Source organism: Hemiscyllium ocellatum, chromosome 28 (assembly GCF_020745735.1).
Source record: "Hemiscyllium ocellatum isolate sHemOce1 chromosome 28, sHemOce1.pat.X.cur, whole genome shotgun sequence".
Classification (NCBI taxonomy): Eukaryota; Metazoa; Chordata; class Chondrichthyes; order Orectolobiformes; family Hemiscylliidae; genus Hemiscyllium; species Hemiscyllium ocellatum.
The window spans coordinates 23,178,282-23,192,552 of NC_083428.1; the positions used below are offsets into that span (position 1 = coordinate 23,178,282).

A 14,271-nucleotide genomic window follows, 5' to 3' on the forward strand; every position below is an offset into this window, starting at 1 on the left:
TTAATTACTGAACCTTCTGAATCTCTTGCATATAGCCATAATGCTGTTGATTGTGCTACCCTGAATCATTAGCTCTACAATTGGCAGTAAGAACCAGGAAATATTCTAGTACAAGGGGTCCCCAATTAACAAGTGTCCAAATTATAAATGCTTGAACTTAATGAACATAATCCCATGCAGGGTATGTAATTTTTAAAGACCCAACATACAAATGTCTCTTGCACTTATGAGCAGCTGTTTTACATTGTCCTGCATTGTGTTCTGACTTGCATACAAATTCTCAACCCATTCTCAACCTGAGGATTGCCTTCAACTGAGTTTTTTAGTGGCAAGTGACTGAGGGGAGCATTTTTGAAAGGATTCTGAATAAACCAACTACAAGGGAACCTCTTGATCCGAACGTGATGGGCAGGCACTATTTCATTCGGATAATTGATTACTTGGTTAATCAATTTAAATGCTTTTCCTCTGGGCTCGGAGTTTTTCCAAGTCTGCTCCTTGTTCAGGAAACAGCAGCAGCACATTGCATACAAGGTCCTGCCCCCAACACCACCACGGCCCCCCACCCCCACCCAGCCCAATGCCATCTGACACCGCCCCCAACCCTGTACAACACTGCCCCCATCACCGCTTCCTCGCCCCAACCATGTGCAACACTCCCTCAACCCCGTCTAACACTCCGTCTGCTCCCCCCAACCCGATACACATCCACCCCCTCTCCAGGGTAGCTGGACTGGACACCAACAACAATTGCCTTTGCCACAGCCCCCCACACAACTTTTTACTGCAGCGTTTTGACTGGTTCCACATTTGCCCTGTAAAGGACAATGTTGGAGACATTATGTGGAAAACGGGGGTTTAGGTACACCCCAATGTAGAACTCCAGGGAAAGTGTGGGGAGAGAGAGAGGCAGTCGGTCATTTGGAGACTGTGCCTGTTTAATCACTATAAACAAAGGATGCGATCACTGTTGGAAACGCGTCTTTGATGTAGTGTTTCCATCAGGACCTCGAGATCCCCTTTGGTTAATCCGATTTTCAGATAATTGGTATTTGGATAATCTAGGGTCCTCTGTTTTAAAAAAAAAAAAATTTTATTTGGAGGTTGGGGAAGAAATGTAGTCTCAATGTAGTTGCTTTGTCGTATAAGTTATAATGAGTTTTTGTTTTTGTCCTCCTGTTTTAAAATTCTGCTATCTTGGGTTTATGTATAGGAGTTTAGTGAATGCAGGTTGTTTTATAACTGAGTGAAGTGGTAATTTGTGTGTTACCTATATACATACTAATAGGATTGGAAACTGATACTGAAATGCTGCATGGGTAAACCAAGAGCTCAAGTCGGTATTAGATTGATTTTTTTAAAAATTGCTGTAGTAATTGTCTTTTGATTATCTGTTGTTCTTTCTGTTATTTAGCTTACCTGATTAATTGTATTTGGGAATGGTTAATGTTTTTATGGTAACTACTTTCAGTAGTTGTTTATTTCCAAAATGGACAAATCCAAATATTTACGGGTATGAAAATTTTCTAGTGATTTTTAGTGCTGAAGAAAATCAAAGTGCATTTTGAGGGTGCATATCTTGGTGGATCCTTTTTTGTAATTGCAGTCACTAAACAAGAAAAAGTTCAGATTTCAGTTGTAGATTTGATATGATAGGACACACTAAAGGCAGACATTCCTCTTCCTCCTGTTGATATGAAAATACATTCTAATTTGGGGATGGGAAAGCAGTTTAGTTCTGTTGGAAAAGTTCCTCAAAGGTATATTGTTGCAATTTTCTACTTGAATTGGCTCTGATACCATTGAATGTGAAGCATAACTAATAAAGCATCCCTGCTTACAGCTCTAAGCTCCTTTTTGTAATAGCTATTTTGACTCTGTGCTGTTGAGAAACCCCATGTTTTGTATTTTGATTTTTTTTTTCTCCGGTACATTTTATGAATCTCCTTGCTTCATCTCTTTTTTTTTATTATTGTGCAATTTATTCTTTTTATCCTGCCTGCCATCTTAATTCGAGTCTGCCCTGAGTTGGCATCTGCACTTCTACTAACTCTAATAAAACTATCTTTATGCCTCACAGTATGTTTTTCTGTGATCTCATTTCTGCTGTGCATTTGGTCTCCACTCGCCCCTGGCTTGTGTCTGCTGCCTTTTTAATACGCTATAGCTTTCTCTAATGAGCTTCTGTTCTGCTTTCCAACTCCTTTGAAATCTACTGCTGTCGCCTGGGACTCACTTTCCAACTGAGTTTACAGTGCTTTGGGATCAGTTCCTCGCTTAACCATCTAAACACTTAAGGCGCTTGCTGAGAAGGCTATTTACCCCATTTTACTGCATTAAATAAATTGAACAATTAATACATTATACATTATTTGTTCTTGGGCATTTTTTTTAAATTGAAACAATGAACTCCTGGGAGTGCAGTAGAAAGCACTTGACTACCATGTTGTAGGTAGAATCTTTTGAAGCTGCTGACCTGTCATGATCATGTCTATTTATTATTGATGTGCAGTTTACTCTAATGGACCAGTATGCTTGTTTTGTCGTGTTTGTGTGTGCATAAAGTCTCACTTGTCATCAGTGCAATCAGAGATAGTATTATTAAGTTGATGTTGGCTTGAAGGTATGGATGTCATATGTTGTATGTCACCTTTCAATAGTGGAGCTGTTTTTAATATGAGAAAACGAATTGCAATATGTTAATTTTTAACTTTAGATCAAACCACTATGCAATATATTTCAGTTTTTCCTACTGGCGTCATGTAAGATGGTATGTGAGATCTGTGTGAACTGGTAATGGTGGAAGCAATTTGAGATTTGTTCAGGAATGTGTTGTGAAAAAGATGTACCACATCAATCAAGCATGTTGTTATAAGTTATTTTTCTATTTATATCATTTTAGTAGTAAAACATTAAGTAGTTCAGAATCTCCACTAACCATACTTAGTTCTGTGGATCATTTCTGCAGTTTCCTAGATTTAGCCTGAAGATGTTTTTGCGGCAGTTATTTACTCTGTGTAGAATTGTACTTTGGCTACCTTTTTATATTGCAAAAGCCTGACTGATACCTGATTTTTTTTTCCCTCTGGCTACAGTTTAGTTATTCAACAGTAATTAGTAATGTGCAGTGTACTGTATTAGGTATACTAGGAGAGTTGCACATTTGATAACTATGCAAGTGTCTTTTAGAAATTGAGTGGAAAGATGTGTAAGTACTATCGCCTAATTAAAGGTCTTTTTAAAGTTGAAAGCAGCTTTGAAGAAAGCTTGATGCAATTATATCATGGGACCATCCATTTGTCAACTTGACCATGCAGTGCTTCATGGTAATGCTGAAACTGGACAGTTGTTTCATAGTTTCTCATTAAAGTTTGCAGTTGTACAGTTTATGCATTCTGAAGATTTAATTGACTAAAGATGTACTTAGACTTAGCTTCAGCTGAAAAAGCTTTCACAATTGCAGGAAAATGTTAAAATGGGAAAAACGTTGCTCAAACTGGTTTGGTAATCTATAATCATGGATGGAATTTTGAAGTTGTGCTAGTAGAAATAATCCAGCAGTGAGTTATTAGTTATGAAGAATTAAAGTTGCTTTCTTGGTGTTGCTAGGGAGTTTGAGCTGCTTCAAAAATAGAATAAACATTTTTTTGTTCATGGTGGGACTAGTTGGAGAGGTTTTATATCACGTTTACAATGTCACTGCAAGATCTTTGCTTCTCAATGTTAGATGTGTGAATTATATTTGTCCTGTAGGATTTGCCAAGATCAATTCATGGGCACCCATGTGTGAATTCCCTGTGGATGAAGAAAACAGTGGTGTCATGTGGCTGTTTTGTATCTGCACCCTTGAGTGATTTATAGAATCATCTAGCACAGAAACCAATCCTTGAATCCAACTTGTCCATGCTGACTAGGCATCCAATCTGACCTAGTTCCATTTGCCAGCATTTAGCCCATATACCTCTCAACCCTTCCAATTAATATATCCATCCAGAAGCCTTTTAAATGTTGAAATTGTACTCTTCTCCTCCACTTTCTCTAGCATCTCATTCCATACACATGCCACTCTGCATGAAACAGTCTGCATGCATAATTTCTTATGCCAAGGGGAAAGTTTTTTTATTTTAAAAATCCTAATTGTCTAATATTTGCATTGTTAAAGGAGAACCTTTACTGACTGTTCATGAACAGGTTTTGTTTATTTCAGCTTGTAATCTCTGATTTTCTAGCAGCTCCTTTTTTTTTAATGAATGTGATACAATTCAGCGAAAAGATTTTAAATGCAGTCAGAAAAATCTTCAGCTTTATAATTTACGAATCTACACTTATGCTACATCTTTCCTGTTAACCCAATGGAAAACAGATTAAAAGCTATGTTGTCGTGTGGAACAAAAAATCAGAACTTAGTGACAATCCAAATAAATTGCAGAACTTTTGTCAAATTTGTTCTGTTTAGTTGATTTTCTACTGAAACAAGAATTTTAAATATCTTTTTTTTAAATAATTTTTTTTGTTTTTTTTTCTCTCTGAACTGAAAGTGTTGTTGGAAAACCACAGCAGGTCAGGCAGCATCCAAGGAGCAGGAGAGTCGATGTTTCGGGCATGAGCCTTTCAGGAATTCTTGAAAGGCTCATGCCTGAAACATTGACTCTCCTGCTCCTTTGATGCTGCCTGACCTGCTGCGCTTTTCCAGCAACACATTTTCAGCTCTGATCTCCAGCATCTGCAGTCCTCACTTTCTCCTGGAAGATAATTTTCTCTGAAACCCACCTTGTTGCCATCAGATTTGAACTCTAGCACTTTCCTTGTCTGCTTCCCAACATCCAATCTTTAAACTTTCATTGATCTGAAATTCTGTTTTTCATCACAAAACTTTCACCATGTCCCATTTCCTATCAACTGCACTAACTCATTGTCCAGCAATACTTTACATTTACATTTCTTTGTACTTGGACTGTTTCATGGTTTCATCTTCCCATAGTTTTGACTTCCTTCCTTCATTTATGTCCTCCAATTCTGAACTCTTGTTTATGCCCTAATTTTTGTCACTACACTGTTCTCAACCATATCCTCATCTATCTAGACACAAACTCTAGAATTAGCTCCCTAAGCATTTCCACTCTTAATTTATTTTATGCTCCATAAAGCCTTGCCTGTTTGATCATTTTTTATTCATCTGACCTGATATTTGCTGGTGTAGTTCTGTCACGCATGTTGCTAGAAATTTTTATTACGTTTTAAGGCACTGACAATGTTATGTGGGAATGTCATTTTGCAACAAGGAACTATTTAGCTGGTATTACAAACAGTGCAGTGTGAAAAACCTGGATCTTCCATTGTACTTTTTGGAATTGTAGTTTTGTTTCATAACTCTGAAATTTCAGACATGTGTTCTCACTTTGTCGTAGTACGCTTTCATATTCTCTCCTGTCTCATGGTCCTGCGTTCTCCATCTCCCCATCTTTGTCTGTCTGTCTCTGTGTCTCTCTCATTCTTTCCCCCACCTCCACCTGTATTTCTTTCTCATTGGCACAGCTTTTGCAATTTATCCTTTTTTTTTACAAGAGGCTTTATGATAAACTAGTTCACTTTCTTCTTTTTGGCACCATTTGGAAAATAAACTTGGCTTCATGACTTAGAAAAAGTGACTTCAGTAAATTCCATTCAAATTTAAAGCATAGCTCTTGTTTGGACGTGTACCCTATATTAATTTAGTTTGTCAGGTGTAATCTGTGTTTAATCATAGAATGTGTTGTCTTTCCTCTTGAGAAGTGAACATCAATCACTTTCTCTCATAAAAGTCTCTAATATTTGTCTGTCTTGCCCAAACCTTCCTGGATTCCTGATCTTCATTGAATAAATTTAGAATATTATTTGTCTTCCAATATTTAGTTAATGAACTGAGTACACCCAGAGTTTCGATAGGGTTAGGATTAGATTAGATTCCCTACAGTGTGGAAACAAATCCTTTGGGCCAACAAGTCCACGGCCAACAAGTCCACCACCAACCCTCTGAGTAACCCACCCAAACCCACTTCCCTCTGACCAATGCACCCAACACTATGCACAATTTTAGTATGGCCAATTCACCTAATCTGCACATCTTTGTACTGTGGGAGGAAACCTGAGCACCCAGAGAAAACCCATGCAGACAGTCACCCGAGGCTGGAATTGAACCTGGCACCCTTGTACTGTGAGGCAGCAGTGCTAACTACTGGACCACTGTGCTACCCAATTACTACACTCCCCTACAGATATTGTGGTTTATATGCAATTAAAACTTGTCTCCTGCTGCTATTTCAGTGCCACTTACTTTAAGATGACCCTTCTCATTCCTCAAGTGGTTAGATTAGATTATTTACAGTGTGGAAACAGGCCCTTCGGCCCAACAAGTCCACACCGACCTGCCGAAGCGCAACCCACCCATACCCCTACATTACCCCTTACCTAACACTACGGGCAATTTAGCATGGCCAATTCACCTGACCTGCACATCTTTGGACTGTGGGAGGAAACCGGAGCACCCGGAGGAAACCCACGCAGACACGGGGAGACAGGAATTGAACCCGGGTCTCAGGCGCTGTCAGACAGTAGTGCTAACCGCAGTGCCACCGTGCCACCCAGAAGTGTACAGCTGTTTACTTATTATATTGTTTGCAATGTTCACCAATTTGGTTATTTTTGGGAGGTATACTGAGAAATGGAGTAGCTTGCCTAATGGCCATTCTTGGATTAGATTCATGCTTTGTTTCCCTCATCATTCCAACTGCCTCAGCACTTCAAATTTCCATTTTCTACAGCAGCCAACTTGCGTATCAGACCAAGGATGCTGCACAATGGATAATCCCATGCTGGTATTATTGTATAAACTCATGTAACTTCAATCTTTGGCAGCTCTTGAAGATGAGAAATATTTCCATCAATGTAGGCTATTTAAACCTGGTAGGTGAAAGTGAGGACTGCAGATGCTGGAGACCAGTGTCCAAATTAGTGGTTTTGGAAATGTACAGCAGGTCTGTGCTTTTCCAGCACCACTCTATTTTTGACTCTATTTAAACCTGATTCCTGTCATTAGAGTTGTATTGAATTCTATTTTGCCTTCAGTTCCACAACTGATGTAAATGATAAATTGATAAAAATAAACGTCTCCTTCCCCGTGCCTCTGTCTGTTGTGGGTTTGTTTTCATGTAGAAAATACTAGTAATCTGAATTTTGAAATGAAAATTGTTCTGAGATTATGATTATGACCAAGTGATTACCATATGAAATTACATTCTGAAATTAACATCCATAAGATGTTCATTTAATTGGTGCAATATTTAGATTTTAATGTTTAGATTTTAAAATTTTTGTTTTACAGAAAATGTTTTATGTATTAACCTGCAAGTTTTAACTAGCATTGAAAACCCACCTGACCCAAAAAAAGGACCAAAGGCCAAATAAATTTTTCAGTTCAGTGTAGATTACTGACTTGGGAAGTTGTATCAGTCAAACTGGCAATTCGGAGTCAGGCAAGAAAATGATAATTGTGACTTTATGAACTTTGTTTTGATTGTTTATTGCTGGTGGTACTGTTTAACCTCTGATTAATCAATTTTCACTGTTATAAAGAACTTCTCTGTTGTCTTTTTCTACAAAAATAATAGAAATTGAATTGGGAAGAGATGAAGAAAATCAGATTGTATTGTCTTCATTCTGGAAAGAGCGAATAGAACGTGCAGCTTAGTGTCCAAAACCATGTTTGCATGCTAAACTGAAACTCTATCTTGGTTATTCTGGAATGCAATGGAAAGCATAATAAAATAGATGAAGTATTGATGTGAGCTGTTGAATAAGTAGAACTAATTATACAAAATAGTATCCTGTGTACTGAATGGAAGAATTGTGCAATCCTTTTAGTGTGGAGTAGAAATTTTCTGGCTTGATTTGGTATATAATGGTGAAATAAGTAGACTACTAATATAACTTGTTTTCAGTTATTCATAGATCATAAACATCATGTGAATAGTGCGATTTGTGAACTGCAGCAGTTCAAGAAGGCAGCTCACCACAACCTTCTGAAAGGCAACTAGGATGGACAGTAATAGATGTAATAAAAGTTGCCTCTGTGTCTAAGGATGTGGAGTTTAGATGGGTTAGCCATGGATAAAAACTCTATGCGGGGTTATGGGCATAGGATAGGATGCCCTTTAGAGGGTCAGTACAGATTTGATGGACGGAAGCCTCTTTCTGCATTTTAGGGCTTCTGTCATAAATGCTGGCCAGGCAATGATGCCCACATCCCTTGAGTGAATTTTAAAAATTAAGCTGTTATGTTGCAGATGTGAGTATATGTTTGAAAGATTGCCAGTCTAATCATGTTTTAATGCTGCCATCGATTGGGGAAAAAATACAGATGTTTGATTGCAGAACATCTTTGCTAAATTTCTGCATCAGCAGTTTATTGGTTAAGATTAGGATTCATGTAATTTTAAAAAAGGTCAAATTGAAGTACACCAGAATTCATAGTATAAAGAGATTACCTTCATCACTATATGGAAACAGTGATCAGAATAGCAGTGCTGCACTTCACGTGTAGATTCATCCTCATGTGCAAGTCTGTTGTTTTGTGGAGATTCTTCTTTAAATGTGTGACTTGAGCACTGTATCAAACAGGTATTACAAAATACACAAAGCTGGTAAACCCATATGCCCTCAAAAGTCTTCAGATTTCATGGGGAAACTTTTTCATGAGAGCAATCCATCAAAGAAAAGTTACCTTCTTTAAATAGAATGAAATAAAACAATGAAGAACCTTTTCCAATCACAGGCTGATTCTCTCACATTGCTGATGGGTCCAGTCATGGAGAAAGGTGATACTACAAAGTCTGGAGAGGAGGGGTGAGGGATGGAAAATGAAGAACTGCAAAAAGGAAAAACTTTTCAACAAAGAAGACACCTAGCTGTGAACAGGACAATTGAAATTGCCTTGCAAATCAGCATACAGTTTCTAGACTAAAGGTGCAGGAGTTCAGGAGCCACTATCGGGGAGAAATGTAGTCAATGCTATTTTAATGGATATTCAATTGTGCATTTAATTTTGAACAGCTTTATTTCCTAAAGATTTGAATTTCTCTATTATCAGAACTGTCATTGTTACAAAGAGCTACTTGAGGTGAAAAGGTTGTGTTATAGACAGACAGTTCAGCTGTGACCTTACCAGTCACATAAAGCATAATTAGGGTGATAACATGTTTGTGTTTAAAGCCTGAAACTTATTTGGAACAAAATAAATTTGGGTCCTGGCTTAATGTAAGAGTGGAGTGAGAGAGAGAGAGAGATTGAGTAATAGAATTGAGATCCTGCTTTCATCAGTTATTCTTGCCTGCCCCTTTTTTTTTTAAGCAATAGAATCGCAGAAGCTCTGGAGTGCAGAGGGAAGCCTTTCTGACAGTCTTATTAAATGAACATGATTACCTCATGCCAGGGAGTAGAAGAGAAAACTACTGGCTTTTCTGTTTTACTGAGGGAGTGATAGTGACCCACCATCTCCCTTCCAGGCTTTTCACTATTATTCTCAGAGCTGTTTAGCTACCCAGGAACCAATCAGAATTAACTGCTTCAGGGATGCTTTGGGGACATCCAGTGTGTTTCCGATATCCTCCTAGAACTGAGATGCCTACCCTGAAGAAGTACTGCTCTTCTCTCCAACCGGCTTTGACAAAGGGTCAGTTAGACTCAACGTCAGCTCTTTTCTCTCCTTAGTGCTACCAGACTTGCTGAGATTTTCCTGCATTTTCTCTTTTTTTTGGAACCAATCAGAATTGTCAGACGTGATGACATTTGGTACCCACAATTAGCATGTGCAATTGTAATCTAATTAGGTACTTGTTGCAGCCTGAATCTCAATTTGTATACCCAAGTGTTTAGCTCTCTCATTCCAAATCCCCTTTTCTTTCCCTACCCTTTCCTCCCTCCCACTTTCTCTACCCTCGCTTGAATTTTAAGGCTGGTATTAAATTCTATATGGGTTGCCTGAGGTATGTTTAATGAAGGGCTGATGATGAATGGTAATTGCTTAAAACTGTTCAGAAAACGAGTAGGTTATGGTTCTGACTGAAAGGGGGCTTTTTTTTAGTTTTATGAGGACTATAACTAGTTAAGTAATTTTCAATACATTTCAAGTATTAAACATGAGGATAGTACAACTTTTTTGAAACTTTGATCTATCATTTATGATGAAATTGATTCTGTGTTCAATGTTGCATTGCTCTGTTGATACGTAGTAGAAAATATAAACTAGTGTATATTTTAATGAGGGCAAAACTGATCTGTATTTGGTGTTGTCATGAATATGAACTGATAAATGTAAAGTTTGGAAGGGCAGAATAAAAGATCTGCATGCATCTATGTTTACTCTATATCGGCCAAGAAAATTCTATTTTTTGTGGTTTGAGTATTTGTTGAAGAGCGCATTTGCCTCAAATTAAAACTAAAGTGTCTCTTCTGTTTTACATATCACACTATGTTCTACACAACATCATGAAGTCATAGTTCCTCTTACAATACCCAACAAAAATTGTTCCTCATATCAGTTTTGTCCTAATCATATAGTGCAGAAGGGGCGCACTAATATCATTATTTGGTGACACACCCATTGGAGTTGACAGAGAAACTAAACATACCAAGGAAGAATTTGGAGGAAACTCAAAGCTTTACCAAGTTGTCTATCATCATCTTGGGATACATTACCTTTTTCTTTTATTTTGGTTGAGTTAATTTTGGCTCTTTAGTTATTGAAGTCTTAACTGAAGTTGATTTAAACTCACTACAATGGAAAATATAATAATCTCTGTGTCTTGGTTTTGCTCATTGGTAGAACAAACTCCTTTTGTAACTCTACCATTTGAAAAATGAGACTTCTCTTTTGTTTCAAACCCCAGTGAGCTCCAAACCTTTTTAATTTTAGCTTGAAGCTAGTTTTTCATAAAGAAAAAAGTTTCACTCTAACGCTGATGCTTTTGAAGATTGATAATTGAGGCATGATATCTAGATTGCAATTGGTTTCGAGAGATAATTCAATAAGAAAATACCAGTCATAGCATTTAACAAATGGGATTATTACAAAATGATAGCATTGTAATATACTACTAAATTAATAATCCTCTGAGCTAGGCTAATAATCTAGTGAAAGAATTAGAATCTCGTGGCAGTTTGAAAAAGCTAGTAGTATTAAAAGTGATCCTCAAGCTATTGAAATGTTGTAAAATTCCCATTGCTACTCTAATGTCCTTTTTAGGGAAAGATAGGTATAGCCTCTCCCCAGTCTAACCTATACGGGATGAGAAGAAAAACCACTTGGAATCTTGGCAGTCAGGCAACATCTGTGAAGAGCAACAGTTAATATTTCAGGATGTTGACCTTTTTCCTATCTGACCTCCAGTCCCATGCAGTTGATCTTAACTACATTCTGAAGCCACTGAGCAACAATGAGCGTGCAAGAAATGCAAACCTTGTCAGTAATGTCTGAAACTTTGGTTGTGCATTTATCCACTAAATTAAGTCATTGTTAATTCCAATGTGTTAATTTGATATGAGAGGGAATCTTTGATACTATATTCTAAAAACCAAACAAGCAGAAGTTTTGAGTCATTCATTCCTTTTTTTTCTCTCAAAAAGCTTTCAATATTGAAAATTTTAAGGTTTTAGTCATAAAATACTTCCTTCTAAAAATGGGCAGAATCTTCACAGGAATGCAATGACATTGGCATTACAACAAAATTAGGAGAATCTTGTGAATGAAGGGGATTCCTGACATCAAGTTTACAAAGTCCTGCTTTCCAACAAAGTGTTGAGCAAGTAGTCAAAATCTTTGCTAGTGAGTGACAAAATGCCTATTGGCATGTATTAACATCCTCCATTATTATGTAACCTTGTATTATTGATGTGCAGTTTACCATTCTTCCTCGTACCAGATAGCAATTGGATAGTGGAAGCTTCCAATGTGTAAGTTTGAGCAGTAACCTGGCAACTTCTGTAGCTCTCATCTTGGGCATCAGACACCAGCATCTTTGGTCACAGTTATGGGCGTTGATTGCATGCCACCCCTGTCTACCTGGTCACTGTTAACAAAGCAAGATTCCGATTTCCTTTTGTGTATAGCACTGAGCTGTGTCATGTATTGAAGTAACAGGTAAACGTTGTTTAATCCAATATGGTAGCCACCTCATTGCTACTACTACTCATATTTTCATGCATACTGAAACCTTTGAATTTTGCATGCAGTTAGGTAATCTTTGTAGTGATTGCATTCACACCTTTTGAGGGGTATTGTAACTACTTTCGTTAGTTTGAAAATGGAATAAGTGAAAGATTTTTTTCATTTTTAGTGAGCCTGTACACTTAACAATTCCTAATTAAATAGTTTTGTCTGTCTTAATTTGCTAAATAAAGTAATAATTACGCCATTCAGTTTGCTTTGTGCTTTCACAAGAAAGTTGTGGCAGGAGAACTGATGTCATCAAAATTGCTTCCTTTGAGTAACCTGCTTTACCTTTTGACTCCCATTTAATTGTGTTGCTCCTTTTTTATCCTTTGAAGTTTTTGCTTCCTTTTTGGGTGATTGTTTCTACCTTTTTTGTTTCTTTCTGTGCCAGGATCCTCAATAATTGCCTCATTTGCTATCTCTGTACTTTCGATGTCTGGGAAGGCGCTTATATGCGCAGTGAGGGTTTATGGCATAGTGGTAGTGGCTTACTTCGAAGCCAAGGGACCCAGGTTCCAGTCCATCTATTCTAGATGACCAGGCTGATTAAGAGGTCTTTCACTTATTGCTGAGCTGGCTATCGCACCGTAGTTGGCCCCTCCTATTCTCCATATCTGACAGAGAGGCATTCTGGCTCAGTGTTGTGCCTTGAACATTCTGAGATTAAATGGTCAGGAATTTCTGGGCTTTTCTCTCTCATCAACTGGTGTTTCAACTTGTTTTAATTTCATCTCAAACATGATTGTTGTTAATAAGCCTCCATTTACAACTTGTCACAGCCTCTTCATGGCCAAAATTATTTATTAAATTGTCAATTTCCAAAGCAAAATATTGGTGTATACATATTTCCCACAAACATTTTGTAAAACCTGTTTAGTTATTTTAATACTTTTTAATCTAAAAATGGTGATTAAGCTGTTCTTTTTGTTTTAATATATTGTTAGAGTTGCTCAGTTAAATGTTCTGTAATGATTGCTGATACACAATGCAGTGAGTGACCTGCTTTTGCACATTACAAAGACAAATGAACATTCAATTCAAAATTTTCATTAAAATGATTTAGTTGCATAGACCTCAAACTTGGAAATGCTTGAATCTCCTATTTGATTAAATTCATCAGCTGAAATACCTTTTGTGAGAGTATTTTGTATTGATTGATTGAGCCCCTAAGGTGTTAAAATGCTGTACTTCACTTCACACAGTGCATTACCTTTTGAAAGATACTGCATATAGCTGTGGCTCAGTGGTAGCAGTCTGTTTCTGAAATGTTTTGGGATTTGTCCCACTTCACAGACTAGTGTATAGAATCAGTTCTGAGTGTGCTACCATGTTAGGTACATCATTGTTAGGATGAAATAGTAAACGAAGGTCCTGGCTGCTCCTTAAGGTGCAGTTAAAAGATTCCATTTTACTGTTTTGACGAATAGCATGTTTCTAGGTGTCCTGACTAGTATCTATTGTTAATTAACGTCACTAAAGAAGAAAAACAGATTATCTGTACTTAGCTCGCTGCTGTTTTTAGAACCTTGCTGTGCATAAATTGGCTGCTTAATTTTCTTCACTATGGCAATGGTTGTGCTTTAAAGTACTTAAGTATAAACTGCTTTGGGACATCCTGAGGTGATAAAATGAAGTCTGCACTTGCAACTCTTTTATTTGCTAGTTATGAGAGAGAAAATAGTGTACCAAAGGAACATCTCTTGACCTGTTGCAATATTCCTTAGCTAAAATGAACAAATGTGGTTGGTGTTCAACATCCTATCTGAATAATGAAACTTCTAATAGTGCAGAACTCTTGAGCAATACTCCAATGCAGCATTAAGGGTTCAAGTCCTAAATGGAACTTGATTTGCACTTTCTGACCAAGGGCTCAATCAAATGAACTATGAGAGCAAAAGTGGCAATTAGTGTTGGTCAGGCAGTAAAGACACACTGCAGTCTCTTTTAATGCCCGGTTTGAGTTGGGGCTAAACTTAATTTAATAGAATTATAGGAGCTATTGATCTTGAACTGGGAGCAGTTAGCTC

General features: G+C 37.4%; 1 protein-coding gene across 5 annotated transcripts in view; it reads left to right on the forward strand.

The window, feature by feature from the left end:
• The window catches only part of LOC132829193 (transcription factor 12-like), a 143,956-nt gene that overhangs the window by 46,292 nt on the left and 83,393 nt on the right, over window positions 1-14,271 (forward strand). The gene's annotated exons all lie outside the window — the stretch shown is intronic.